Raw genomic sequence first — 14,434 nt, 5'->3', positions numbered from 1 at the left:
GCAACACACCTGGTGGTTCAAGGGATATGATAAGTTCAGGGGCCAGAGAACAGCAAGGAAAGAAAATAGTAGTTCTACAGGGAGAAGGGGGAAAAGGGAGGAAGGTGCAGGGCTCTGTGGGCCATGGTAGGGACTCTGGCTTTTACTCTGAGTGAAACAGGGAACCCATGCAATATTTTGTTCTTTCTCCTTACCCCCAACAGACAATTGATCACCTCGTTCTGTCAGTTATGCCTCTAAAATCAGTCTCACGTGCTTTTCTTCCTTTCTACATCCTCTGTCACTACAGTTGTTCATACTTTTAAGATCTGTTCCCTGGGCTCTGAGCGTAACAGTCTGATCTTATCAATGAGCCTGGGTAGAAGGGTCCCACTGATCTCAGATCAGGAGGTAGAGGTAAATACGCAGTCCTGGTACCAGGACCTGAAAGCAAACACCGAAGTTACATTTAAAAGAGAATGCGGAGATTGAGTGGGAACATGCCTCTAATAGGATTATAAGATTAAGGTGCCTGTGGGGGGCTCCTCCCAACTATTTCCTGATCAACAACCTTCCAGTGAATCAGACAGTGGGCCAATCATGATGTTGCTGGAAAGCTAGTACCTCTTGCTCCATGTAACTGGTCCTAGCCTAAGGTTGCTGAGGCTAACTGTAGGGTACCAGGTAGACAAGTGCATCTGGCAGTAGCAAAAGACGGGATGGGTGATCACGAAGTAGGAAGGGCACAAAGTTCTAAAAGTTGCTGATGTAGAAGGTCTATGGGCAGAAGACTACACTTCATTTCAAAGGTTTCTAAGTAAGAGCCTTTCAAGTTTTGGCATGGGCAGATATGGCTGTGTCAAAAAGAAATCAGCTAACTGGTGTCTTACCGCTGGATGATCCAGTTAGTTTAAGTGCTGTACTACTCAACAGCAGATGCTTTTTCTCTGTGCCAGACGTTATTCTCTGCACTTTACACACATTACTTCTTGTAACACAACTCCTTTGTGAGGGAGGTACTATTATTATCTCCATTTCACAGATGGGGCAGTCAAGGGCCAGACAGCTTAATTAAGCAAGCTGTTCAAGGTCACATAGAAGGTGGCAGTGCTGAGACTCAAACCCAGGCAGGGTGACTTCAGAGTCCCTGCTCTTAACCTCTGTGCCATGTTGTAGGGTGAAGGCTAATCGAACGTGTCCTTGGGTAGTCCATACTTCGGTGGCTATACTGGGTATTGACCAGGGTCAGAGTTGTCAGTGGTTCTAGGGGAACAGTAGGTGGAAACCAGTAACGGCATGAAGGGAAGAGGTCTGGATAGAGGGTTGTGGTGAGTTAGAAGTGAATTCTGAGGAGGACGTTGGGCCAGGGGGCCAACTATATTATGTGTTGGAGGTACAACAGGAATGCTGGCCCCCGACCCCACCAGACTTGGTTAATCCATATGGACTGGTTCATCCATGTGTCTGCTAGTAGTGGTATGGTGGAGAGGTAAATGTGCAGCAGGAGGATTTTGCACGGCGTTCTCCAAAACTAGTGTATGAACTGGGGGCTGTTGTTGGGAAGCAGATGGCCACAGAGCCTATGAGAGTGGAAGACATTTTAGATGCATGGGCAGCAAGTGTGAATTGAGGTACCAGGGAGATGGTGTAAGAGACCCGTGCTAGTAAGAAGGTGTTACTGATGTGGGAGGATGAAAGATCTGCACAGAAGTTCGCTGGGACAATGTCCCAAGAGCCTGAAGTTTACCTTGGTCTGTTTGTTTGTTTATTTATTTATTTTTAAAATTTTTTATTTTTTTATTAACATATAAACCTTGGTCTGTTTTTGCCTCACCTGTAGTCCTTATAGAGGTAGACAAGTGGTTAGGTCAGAGTGGGGCAAATAGAGAAACCTTCAGATCTGTTTAAACTGTGCTGTGTATCAGAATCACCTTGAGAGATGCTGGTGAAAAAATGAGTATTCTTGCACTCCGCTCCTGGAGGGTCTGATTCAGGAACCTTCATTTTAGGATTCAGATGCAGGTGGTCTGCAGATCGCAGTATGAAATAAAATCCATGAGATTATAATATGCAAAGTTTGAACAGGCTGTGTTGGCCTTTTGGAGTGGTACCCATGAGCACAGGTGAAGCTGATCCTAACACGAGGCCCCTTGGAACCACATAAACCTCTAGGCTTCCCCAGAATGGGCTTGGATCTTTCCGTTCCACACATGCATCTGCCTGTGGTAAATGGCTGTGACATTCTCAGCCTGGAATCCTGTTGATATTCTGAATTCTGAAACAGGATGGGTACTCTGGGAGGGGTCTATTTCACCTGGTATGGTTTACACCTGGTAATTACCTGGTAATTACACCTGGTAATAGTTTACACATCTGCTCTAGCTGGCTACTCTGGGATACAATGCTTTGAGCTCATGATCACATAATGCCTGTCCTTCTTAAAGGACATGTCTCCTTGCTTGAAAGTGGCCTTGATCACTAAGAGCTCTCATTCCCACTTGGGTAAGTGACCTTGGTTAGGGCCAGCCTCCTGAAGATGTGGGTGCAGGGGCAGAGATCAAAGTACCCAGGTCCTCCTGCAATAGGACAACAATTCCAACCCATCACCACCCCTTCCACACCCTTGCACCTGGATGCTGAAGGCATTAGGTACAGGCCACAGCTGGGGGTAGAAGGCCTTCAGCACTGGAAGGTCATTTTTGTGTCTGAGGACCATATTCCTCTCTCTTAAGGGTAATGGGAGAGTGAAGATGCAGAGGCAGTAGATGAACTGCTGGTGGTACCAAGGGATTGCTGATGTCTTCAATCATCCCAGGGGGCTTCATTTCAGAAAGGCTTACATCTTACCCAGCACTATGCAAACTCTGTGCAGAAACACCACTTTCACACTTTGGGGCTTAGCCCAGAGACAGTGCTACTGTAACCATTCCACTACCATATAGCTCAGAGATCCTGTGATGTCACATGAAATAAATAATCAAACTATTGCCCAGATAAATAACTATACTATGAGGTGCTGTATGATCTCATTTGCTGGAAGAAGGCAGGAGCACCACCTAGGAATTTTTCACACGTTACCTTTCTTGAACTACATGAGGATTTTGGTGCCCCTAAGGTGCAGATAGCTCTGTGAATGCCAGAACCTTCTGGAACTACATTAGGAGGTCCCAGGTTAGCAGAAAGGATTTTGAATAGTGATAACAATGAGGATGGAATAATCTTGACAAGAAGTATTCCCTGCATTTTATTTTCAGAAAGAGTCTCAAGGCCAATGCAGAAGAAATGGAGGATCTGATGAAACCTGCTGCAAGCTGCTGTCCCAAGTTTTTATTTCATAGAAGGCCTTGGTTTTAGACTGAGAACATCCGCTCCTTTGGTAGTAAGAAAAGTCCGGGGGCTAGCGGCACTAGTGCACAATTTGCCAACGAGGGGCAGTCTCTCTGTCTCTAGTAGAGAGTATCTTCATTTGCCTTATGGGTCTGGGTTGGACCTAGCAGTGTAAAGGGTTGGTTGAACAGGGAATTCTATGTGATGTTTGGGAGGGTAGGGGTATAGGGAATATGGGTGGCAAAACTCTGACAGAGCAAAGGTCATAGGTCCTAAAGGCAATAGTGACGAGTCCAGTCTCAGCCAGGAGCAGCTACGGGACAAAGGGGAGGTATAAGCACAGGGGGTGATAAATGATACCAGGGCTGACTTCAGCTGGATAGGTAGTAGGAACTTTTCCGGACCTTTTCTAAGAGGCTACCTAGGACCCCCTGAGCCTAACCCAGTCTAGATATTAGTGACTTTTATCAAATACTATGTGCCGGGCTCTTTGCTAAGCTCTGTATTGCGAGTATTAGATTTAACCCTTATAACCCTATAAGGTAGATATTTTATTCTCTCCACTTTTTGAATGAGGACACTGAAGCACAGAGGTTTTATAGCTAATAACTGATGAAGCTGGGATTCCCTGGGCAACACTGAACCACTGTGATTTATGCTGGAAGCATAGGAACACATCTCATCCCCCTAGAGGCTAGGGGTGGGGATACCATAGGGACAAAGCATGTTTTGGCTGCTTTCTACTTTGCTGCCTGGCTGGGAAGTCTTCTGATGGAAGGGCTGGTGCCTTATAGGCTGGACATGTATTGAAAGAATGATCTGGGCTACTGTGGTAAAGGCTTGTCTGTTTTTTCTTGTCATGTGTCTGTTCTGTAGGTTCCAGCACTGAGTGGGTATAAAGAGAATCTGGGCCTCCATTTTCATGTAGTTATCTGTCAAGGCTGGAGGGTGGGCAGTGCAGACACAGGATGGGGGCTGGCTCCTCCGTTAACAAGTTGTAGTGTTCATACAGCCCTTTGGGGAACTGGATCTGTAATGCAATTAATTCACTGTCACTCACTTTATATCCATGTAAGGAACTGGAGCTCTTGATAATACAGCTCTAGTAACTTTGATCTAGCTTACAGGTGGATGATGACTAATAGCTAGAGGTCTAGTTCTACACTCTTCCTGGAGAGCCTGCCAAAACACAAGGCCATTTTATGCCTCTACCATTTTCTGCCCCCAGGTAGAAGTAGCAGAAACCAGCAACATTTGAGGACATACCTCTCCTTCTCTAGCAGGGAAGCAGGATGGAGGGGGCCCAGATGGCACAGATCCTGCATTGCCAGGTGGTAGGTAGAAATGTCAGGGGAGGAGAGGGCAAATAACAGAACCGTGGGAGGAAGAAGGGCATGGCTGAGCTAGATATGTAGGTCTTAAATGGATTATCGGAATGAGATAAAGGAAAACCCTGGGAGCTGAAATGCAGAGCCAAACAGGTTAAGACACACCAGAAGAGGCAAGAAGGGGGAAGAGCCAGTCAAAGAGGATAAATCAGGTATCTCTTGGCAAATGCTGGAGGTTAGGAGTCACTGTTCTGTGTTGGGTTTTAGTATCTCCTCGCACATGTTTACATGGATAGGGTGAGTCCTGTTTAAGGGATTCTGGCTGGGGCAAGATGACTTCCTAAGAGACTGACTACAAAAAGCAGAATCAAAGGATTCAAAGCAGCCTGTGAACAAGTGATAGAAGAGGGCAAGGACATTTTTTAGAGAAAGTAGAGGTCATCAGCAGGTGCTTCCTCGGTTCACTAGTACGCAACCCACACACTCATCTGTTAACGCCCTCCATTTCCTTTGCTCTGGCTTTAGAAGCGTTGGTTCTCCTCCTCCCAAAGCCACTCACCCCATCTTCTCCTGCCTCCTTTGAGACTTTGCTCCATTGCTTATCCTTCTCATATTTTTAAGATTTCCCTTTCAGCCCATAAATGCTCTTAAATCTTTACGAACAAATCCAACAAGCACCCTCAAGCCTTACTTTCCCTTGGCCATTGCCCTCCTCTTTCAGTTCTTTCCCAAACTTTTGGACCATTTATGTTCCTTTCCTGCCCATTTCCTTAATTCCTACTCAAGCCTCAACAGTTTACATGCCCCTCACTCTCCAGGTAGTTATCTTACCAAAATCATTATTGATTACATTACTTGCCAAATACGACTGACACTCTTTAGTACCTCTCTCGATTGACCCCTCCCTAGTGTGTGACACTACTGAGAGCTCTTTTCTTCCTGAAACTCTTCTGCCCCTCAGGGGATTCCATGGTCCCTTTCTATTCTGGTTATCTGGCTAGCCCCGACTGTTGCTTGGCTGAATTCACTGGGGCCTCTTCTTGTACTTGCCCATTACAAGCTGGTGTTTCCTGAGGCTCTAGGTTCTACTTTCTTTTTCTAACTCTCTGCCTTTTCCCTCAGTAATTCTTCCCATTGCCATGGTTTGCAACATGCCTTTAGATACTGGCAACACATCTGTCTCTATTTCTAGCTTCCACTCCCATCTCCAAGTCTGAGTACCTGGTTTCCCTGGGTATTACCTCTGCTGCACACCAACTCCTCCTGTTGATTTACTGAGGTATACAAGGGTTAAGCACACAGGGTGATGAGTCAGACTGCCCTGGGTTTGAATTCCAATACCGTCACTTACCAAGCTTGAGTCAAGTTGTTTAACCTCTCTGTACTCCCAGGTGTAAAAGAGAGACAGTAACAATATCCACTTCTTCATTCCAGAATATACGAGAAATAGGAGAATCTCTGAGAACAATGTGTGTAAGGCAGCATCTAGCACAGAGCTCAACACATGCTGGCTACTGTTACCAAGTCCTGTCTTGTTTGGGACTCTGCTCAAAACTAACCAGGAACTTGAGCGATCTTCCTCATCTTTTCTCTCCACCCATATCTACTAATCACTGATACTCAATTTTCTCTCTTAAAGCTGTCTCAAGTCAGCCTTCACCATTCCCCATCCCCCAATCTCACTGCTCTGCCTTAATTCAGGTCCTCATCACTTGTCACTGGGACTGATGGTACCCTATTCAGTCTCCCCACCTCCAGTCTACACCTCCATCAATCTGTCCTCTAGGACCATGGTCAGAGTTAAGTTTTCTAAAACACACATCTAACCATGTTACTTCTTCATTGATTTTGTAGCAGCCTCCTCTATTTCCTACCACAGAATTTCTCAAAGCGTGCACAGCAGAATCACTCCTGGAGTTTCAAAGTTCAGGTTCTGACACTCTACTCCAGACCTACCTGATCAAGATCTCTAAGACAGAACTAGATAGCTGCATCTGTAAGTTTGGCGATTCAGATATACGTGAAGCCTTTCATGACCCATTTCCTACTTTTCTACCTCATCTTCTGCCGTTATCCACTTTGTACTTCAGCCCTCCAGCAAGAGTGGGCCACAGGTTGTCCCCCAAATTCACCAAGCTGCTTTATTTACACTGCTCTGGTTTTGCAAAGGCAGCTGTGGCCTTCTGAAATGCTGTTCACTTTCTCATCCCCCTGGCACACTCATTCCTCTGCATCTTTGAAGTCTTCTTCACCATAACCTCCTTCTTGACAAATCTTACTTTACTCCTCTACAGTGCTGTTTCTTAACCATTTGCTCGTTATTATTTCCTCATCCAAGGAGCCTTTTTAGATACCTTTTCTTAACTGGCCACTCTGCACAATTTGCTATCACAGATAGACTGAACATTTGCTTATGTACTGTGACCCTTTTGAGGGCCATACACCCTGTAACATCTAAGTTTTCTGTCTTCTCCCACCCCTTCCAAGAATCAGTTTTTGCTCTGGTGGCAGACGTTGCTATCTGAATGGTTTTGTTTTTGGAACTTGTCTTCTTAAGGTTCACCTTTGGTTTCCATGATCAGTCTTTTCTGATTCTCTTCCTTTGACCATTTCTTCTCAAGATTCCTTTGTAGGCCTTTCTTCTTCTACCTGTCCTGTAAATACTGGCATCCCACAAGGCTCAGTATTTGTTTTGTTTTCCATATTATCCTATAGATGCTTCTCAGGTGATTTTATCTATTTTCTTAGTTTTAATTACCACCTATCATGCTGTTGACTCCCAGATCAGTATCTTCAGTGGAAACAGTTCTGAGCTCTGGCTTCTTACTAGTGCAAGTCGGGTCCACAGATTGGCAGCATTTAGTATCATCTGGGAGTCTGTCAGAAGTGCAGGTTCTTAGGTTTCACCCCAGACCTCCTGAACCAGATCTGCATTTTATCAAGATGCCCAGGTATTTCATATGTGCATTATAGGCTCCAAAGCCCTGAGCTGGACCCAATTACCAGCTCTCTAGCAGACATCTTGAATTACATCTTCCAGAAGCACATCAGTTCTCATCCCTACTCTTCCTGGTTAATGGTAACCAAATTTACTCAGTCATCTACACAAGAAATCTAGATTGCTCCTTCCCTATCTTTGGTTACCATTCCTATCTATTCTAGCTACTAAATGGCTCTTGAATTTATTCTCACTTCAATGCTCATCATCACTGCTTTCACCTCCATTTGGGTAGATTATTACAGTCAAGTCCTAATTGATTTCTCTATTGACATCCTCCCCCCTCCCACTCCCCACCAGTTTATCTGCTGACTTGCTAGACTCTCATCCCTAAAATGCAAATCTGATCATGTTACCTCCTCCTGGCTAAAACTTCCTTCAGTGATTTCTCATGGTCAAAAGCCAGGGTTCTTAACCAGGGATCCATCCATTCATACACGGGCTTTAAGAGAGTCTTATGCTTTCTGAAGTTACAAGGAAAATTTTGCATATGTGCACTTTTCTAGGGACAGTATACATAGCTTTCATCAGATTTTCAGAAGGTCTGTGACTGAAACAGGTCAAGAACCACTGATCTGAAGGATCAAGTTCAAACTTTCTAGCTTGGCATATAAGGACCCTTTACACCTCCCCCATCTTACTTCCAGTCACTTACCTACAGGAGTTCCAGCTTTAATTACAGACTTGGAAGTTCCCTCAGCTTTCATGCCTCCCCCGCACATGCTGTTTCTGTACTAACCCTCAAGTTATCTACATGGCCAGTAGATGATGCAGCCTGGATTTGCACCAGAGTCTTACTTCAGAGTTCACAGTTATTCCACTCTACAGTGACTTGTCATTTTCCACTGTGGCCTAGTACACACAAATAAATACACATACACTGAACAAGTTTCGTGAAATCCACCTTGATTTCAAAAGATGCTGGTTGCAGCCCACTGAATTGATACGAGGTTCTATTAAGGAGCTGCAACTCTCAGTTTGAAAAACACAGCACTAGGGGCACCTGGGTGGCTCAGTGGGTTAAAGCCTCTGCCTTCGGTCAGGTCATGATCCCAGGGTCCTGGGATCGAGCCCCGCATCTGGCTCTCTGCTCCGCAGGGAGCCTGCTTCCTCCTCTCTCTCTCTCTCTGCCTACCTGCAATCTCTCTCTGTCAAATAAATAAATAAAATCTTTAAAACAAACAAACAAACAAACAAACAAAAAACACAGCACTAGACCTTTGCTGATACAGGAAGTTCTTACTACTGAGAATTTATTATCTTAGTCCCAGAAGCATCAAGGTTTTGAAGTTTCCTAGGGATGCAAAAGCTGTCAATAGCATGAAAGTACTTGTTAATGAATCAACCACTTCTGTCAGTCCCCATTCAAACAAGCTACTCCTCTAAACCCTAGCACCTATTCCTCCCCATCTATTCGATCGCTTTGTCTTTCTTGGATACATCAGTGAGCAATTCACTGAAAATCTATTACAAAGTGAAATTACAAATCTTACAAAAGGATGCAAGATACCATGAAGTCAACACACAAAACTGGCAAGGACCAGTTTACAATTGAAGAGGAGAAATATAAATAAGGATAAGAATAAGGATTTAAAAAGTGGTTCGAAAGAGAGCGATTTGAATGCCAAATGATTAAGGAGAAGCCCTCAGAAAAAACTGAAAAAGCCCTTGAACATTTTGACGAAATCAACCCTCTTAATGATCATGCTGCAAAAATCTCACAGAAAGTTAAATGCACCATCTTGAAATATCATGCAGTTTTGTTAGAGAAATCAGGCCCAAACAAAAACAATCAATCCTTGATATATTCTTTGTTTGAAGAATTACGTAGCATTCAATTTTATTAAAAGAGACAAAATAAACATATTTTGATAGTGTTTTAGTCATTCCAGTTAGTATGCTAATCAAGTCCTGCCCTCTCTGTTATTTACTCAAAAATTTTTGTCCCCCTTTCAAATAGATTGACTTGGTGGTCTTCTGCCTGGTACCAACTGCCCTCAAATAATAAGAACTTCCCGTGTAATCCTTTGTTCCCTCATCACCTGACATACAGCAGGAGCTTAATAAAACTTTGTTAAGTGAATAACTCCAGGGATGGCCTTCTCCTCCCTATCTAGTCTCAGTTTCCCCTGATCCAATCAGCATATTGCCACCTTCTCTACAATTCTTCAGTAAATCCCCACTGGCCCCAGAAAAAAAGTCCAACTCCTCAGCATGCTGACAAATCCTTAATAATCTGCTTTTGCTCTATTTGCTCTCACATCCTGGCCACATTTAACTCTTATAATTCTCTATAACTAATTCACCATAACTACTTGTAATTCTCTCATACCTCCCACTGCCATGCTTTTTATTATTCCCTCTGTTTGGAATTCTCTATCCCCACTGAAGGGAAGGCAAACTCCTTCTCCTCCTTCTGTACACTCCACTACCTTGCACCGAATTGTAGCATACACTGACCATATTGTGTCTGTATTGTAACCACTTCCCACCTTGTTCCAAGGTGTTTTTACTATAAAACATTCTACTGATAAAACTAATATAAGTTAGAGAAAATACATGAAAAATATAGGAAACAGAAGAAAGAGTGTGTGTGCGTGTGTGTGTGTGTGTGTATACCTCTTTATCTCTCACAGCATCATCATCTTCACAAAGTCACTGGTATCATTTTGTTGTATTTCCTTCAAAGAGTTTTTCATAAGCATCTATTTTTTACATGACTAAATGGAGTGAATGTGCAATGTTGTAGCTACCTGCCCTTTAAAAACAAAGCCAATATTACAAAATAGGCATTTTTTTGGTTACATAGTCGTCTTAATTATCACTTGTTAATGGTTACATAATAGCCTATCAAGTGAGTATCTTATAGCATACTATGTAAACATTCTGAACATTCTGCTGTTGTTGAATATTTAGGTCTCTCTCTTTCCCCCACCCCTCCACTTTTTTTGGCTATTATAATTAAGAGAGAAATTACCATCTTCATACACACAGTTTTCCAATATTTTTGGATTGGTTTATTTCCTTAGATTACCGAGAGTAATAGATATATGAGTTGAGAATCTTTCTTCTTTCAACTCAAATTTGGGAGGAGACAAATACATACAGGTGTATATTATGTTTCAATCTCCCTTCCTGTAATTTTAGTAATGCTAAATATTTACTCATGTTTATTTACTATTTGTTTCCTCTTTGGTGAATTGTTCCTGTCTTTTGTCCACTTATCTAAATTTCAGTATTCTAAAAAAATCAATTAAAAGAAAGATTTTATTATTTTTGGGCGGGAGAGATGAGAGTAAGATGGAGGGAGGGGAGAGGGAGAGAGAGAGAGAGAGAGAGAATCCCAAGCAGGCTCCATGCTCAGCACAGAGCCCGATGCGGGGCTAGATCCCACAACCCTAAGATTACGACCTGAGCAGAAATCAAGAGTTGGAAGCTTAACTGACTAAGCCATCCAGGCGCCCCTAGAATAAAGATTTTAACCCTTTGTAATATTAACTATTTTTTCCCCTCTTCTTGTCTTGGTAATATTTTATCTGTAAAAGTAATAAAATCTCATTACAGAAATTTTGCAAACTACAGAAACACAGTTTTAAAAAAGTCATCAATAATTCTGTCACCCTGACATAGCCACTATCATTATTCCCACTGCCTTTTTTTTTAAATATGTGTGTGTTCTACAAAGTTGTAGTTGTGGTGTGCATACAATTTTAAAACCTGCCTTTTCATTAACACAAGTCTTTTTCTGAAATGCCTTATACAGTCTTCACAATAATCATTTAAAGTAATATATAATATTCTATGGAGCAGATTGACCATTTCCTTACTACTACACATTCATTTTATTTCTAATATTTCTGTTTCACAAAGAACACTGATAAGCACTTCCATGCAAATAGTTTTTTTTCCATATTTTGACTGTCTTCTCAGGAGTAGGATTAAAGGGCATTGATCCTATCCCTAAAGTAGACAGAGGGCGCTAATATACCTTAGCTACCAAGTTACTTTCTTAAGAGGTTGAAACAAACCATGCTCTTACTAGCCAACTGAGTACCATGTTTTTCAATTCTGGCTTAAAAAGGGGCCACCTCGTTTAAATTTGCATTTCTTTGACCAGTAGCAATGAACACTGCCCCAGGTTTTCCCATGGTACTTAAACACCTTTGTAAATTTTCTCTTCACGTTCTTTGCCCATACTTCTTTTTATACATCATACCACAGGAGTGCCTTAGGAAATACAAACACACTTTGTCATATTTATGTCAAATATGCCTTTTTAGTCTGTATTTAGATTTTGTGTTTTAAATGGCCACAAAACTTTTAAAAGTGATTTTGGTTTTAAAATTTTATGCAGCTAAATTTGTTGAGCTTTCCCTTTGGGAGATTTTTTTTTTCCTATTACTTCCTAAGCGTAAAAAAACTATTCTCCTTGAGAAGCTTGATAAATATCCATTCATTCTAGTTTTTTAAATAATTTGCTTTTTTACATTGAACTGTTCAATCTAGCTGCCACTTATTTTAGTTTATTATAGGAGATGAGGGTATAAATGCTACCAGCTGTCACAACATCATTTACTGGATAATCCTTTCCACTCCCATCTACTTGCAAAGCATCTTTTACAATAGACTGAATTCTTATATATAACAGTCTCTTTGGGGAGTGTAGTATAATATCATCTGTCTCATCTTATACCAGCAGTACTGGTGTTTTCATTATTCTAGTTTTGTATGTTTAATATCTAACAGCAGTCACTCATCACTCTTCTTTTAAGGAATTTCTTTGAAAATCATTGTTCTTTAGTTTCCAAATGCAATTATTTGCTGTCTTACCTCTAAGATACAAATTTTGTGAATTTGTGAAATGAACCTGGATTGGTTCATTTCCTTAGAATAGACAAGAACAATATTACAGGGTCATACAGGTAGGAATATTTTCCCCACTCTTTCAACACCTTTTCCCAAAGTTTTCAAAAAGAATGTGCCAATTTCACTGTAATTATGCCAGCATGAGGATATTTTGAAGACTTTTTTTTTCAACATTGGTAAGGGAGAAAGATACCATGCTTCAATTTTTATCTCTCTGCTTATTAGTGATGATAAACATGTGCTTGACATACAGTAGGTGCTTAATCAGTGCATGGTGAATGGCTAAATGGCATGTATGAATCTATACATGTATTTGGGGATGGCAACGTTTAAACAAATATTGCGCTTATGATAGATAATGCTGGCTAGATGTCGGTTCATGGGCTCAATACCTATGGTCCCCCTGCAGAGACGTTCTAGAGGTGCCAAGAACCCCCTGGAATTTGGACCTGAATTGGGGAAAGCCCTAGAAACTCTCTGTAATTTATATCCACCACAGTGTCTGTTTCCAGGTAGGATCAGCTGAAAACTGTCTGAAACAGTTAAGATAATACCTACCTACATGCAGCCCAGAAGCAGCCATGATTGGCTCTAGATAGAGTATGCTTCATTTCAAAGCAAAACAGTGAGAAGAAGTGGCAGGTATCTGGGTAGTCCACTGAAAACTGACCCAGGCCCTTGCAGGCCTTAAGCAGGGAATTTAAGTATAGAAGATCCTCCAGTGCCCCACGCAGAAAGCAGGTCTGATTAACAGGATCAGGCATTTTCCATGAAAGCACACTGCCTTTCTTCTCAACTGGCTAAGTGCAAAAGGGAATAGAGGTCCTTGGTTCAGAGAGGCTTGGTTTTTTTTTTTACCCCCTCCCCCACCTTTCATCTGTAGTTTAAAGGTGAGAAGGTTATTTACTTATTTATTTTTGTCCTAGGGATCACTGTCTTTATTTTGAAATTTTTTAATGGAGCAAGAGCTAACAAAGGTAGGTAGTTTCTCTTTGTTTCTAAGGCCACATAAAACTCATTATTAAACACTGGTTCTCTCTGCTCCATCACCTCAGTAGTAGATTCTAGTAGTAAACTTTCTCAAGGACTTCCTTGGTCATGAAAGCTTTCGATTTGATGAAAAGAATTCCATGTTCTTATCTTAACCTCCATATGCTGAAACTGTGCTCAGGCTTTTAGTCTGAGAAATAAAGCGCCATTTTATCTGGACTCAAGAGCACCAAGGATGATCAAGCTCATGGCCAACAGTATGAACAACTGGCGTGTGAAAGATGTATCACCAGTTACTATGGCCGTCGCTTCATTTCACTCACACAGCCCATAGAGCAATTCAGAGTTTTAAAAATTCTTCCCCTCCAGTCTGTAGTAAGTACTACTCACATAGCAAGCAAGCCTATCAAGCAAGATGACAAATGCGTCCCCGCAGTCCTTGTCACACACAGGATGGAGCTGTTTGAAATGTCAACATGAAACTCCAAAAGGACTTCTCTAGCTCCAAGTAGCACCTGAGAACCGCTGTTTCAGAAGCCCTTTCTCCTGAGTGACACTTAATTCTCTCAGTCAGTTGCCACTTGCCTTGGAGATGGCAGCAAAAGCTTCCTTCTTGATTTGTCAGCCTTTTATTTTAAATCTATTCTCATCAGTTTCCCACCTATTTGGAAATCTGTTTGCCATCTCCTTCAAGGACCAGCTCTAAAATGCACCTCTCCCAAGACTTCCACGATTAATTTCTGCATAGCGCTAAAATCTCAGCTCATATACAGATTCGGTTGGTACCAAAACTGATGTTGTTCCCTAATTATTCTAGATCTGTGAGTGTCTCTAAAGCATAAGTCCCTTGAAGACAGGGGAATTTCCAAAAAGCTGGGAAAGGAACGTACAGACTATCTAGTTAGATCCTTCGCCCCTGCCCATTTTCCTGATGAAGAAACTGAGT

General features: G+C 42.1%; 1 protein-coding gene across 6 annotated transcripts in view; it reads right to left on the bottom strand.

Annotated features, from left to right (window-relative positions):
• Window positions 1-14,434, bottom strand: part of HDAC8 (histone deacetylase 8) — a 220,539-nt gene that overhangs the window by 200,119 nt on the left and 5,986 nt on the right. The window lies entirely within an intron of this gene.

Source organism: Lutra lutra, chromosome X, assembly GCF_902655055.1.
Source record: "Lutra lutra chromosome X, mLutLut1.2, whole genome shotgun sequence".
NCBI lineage: Eukaryota > Metazoa > Chordata > Mammalia > Carnivora > Mustelidae > Lutra > Lutra lutra.
The sequence above is the reverse complement of the archived record's forward strand: the minus strand, read 5'-3'. Positions and strand labels throughout refer to the sequence as shown.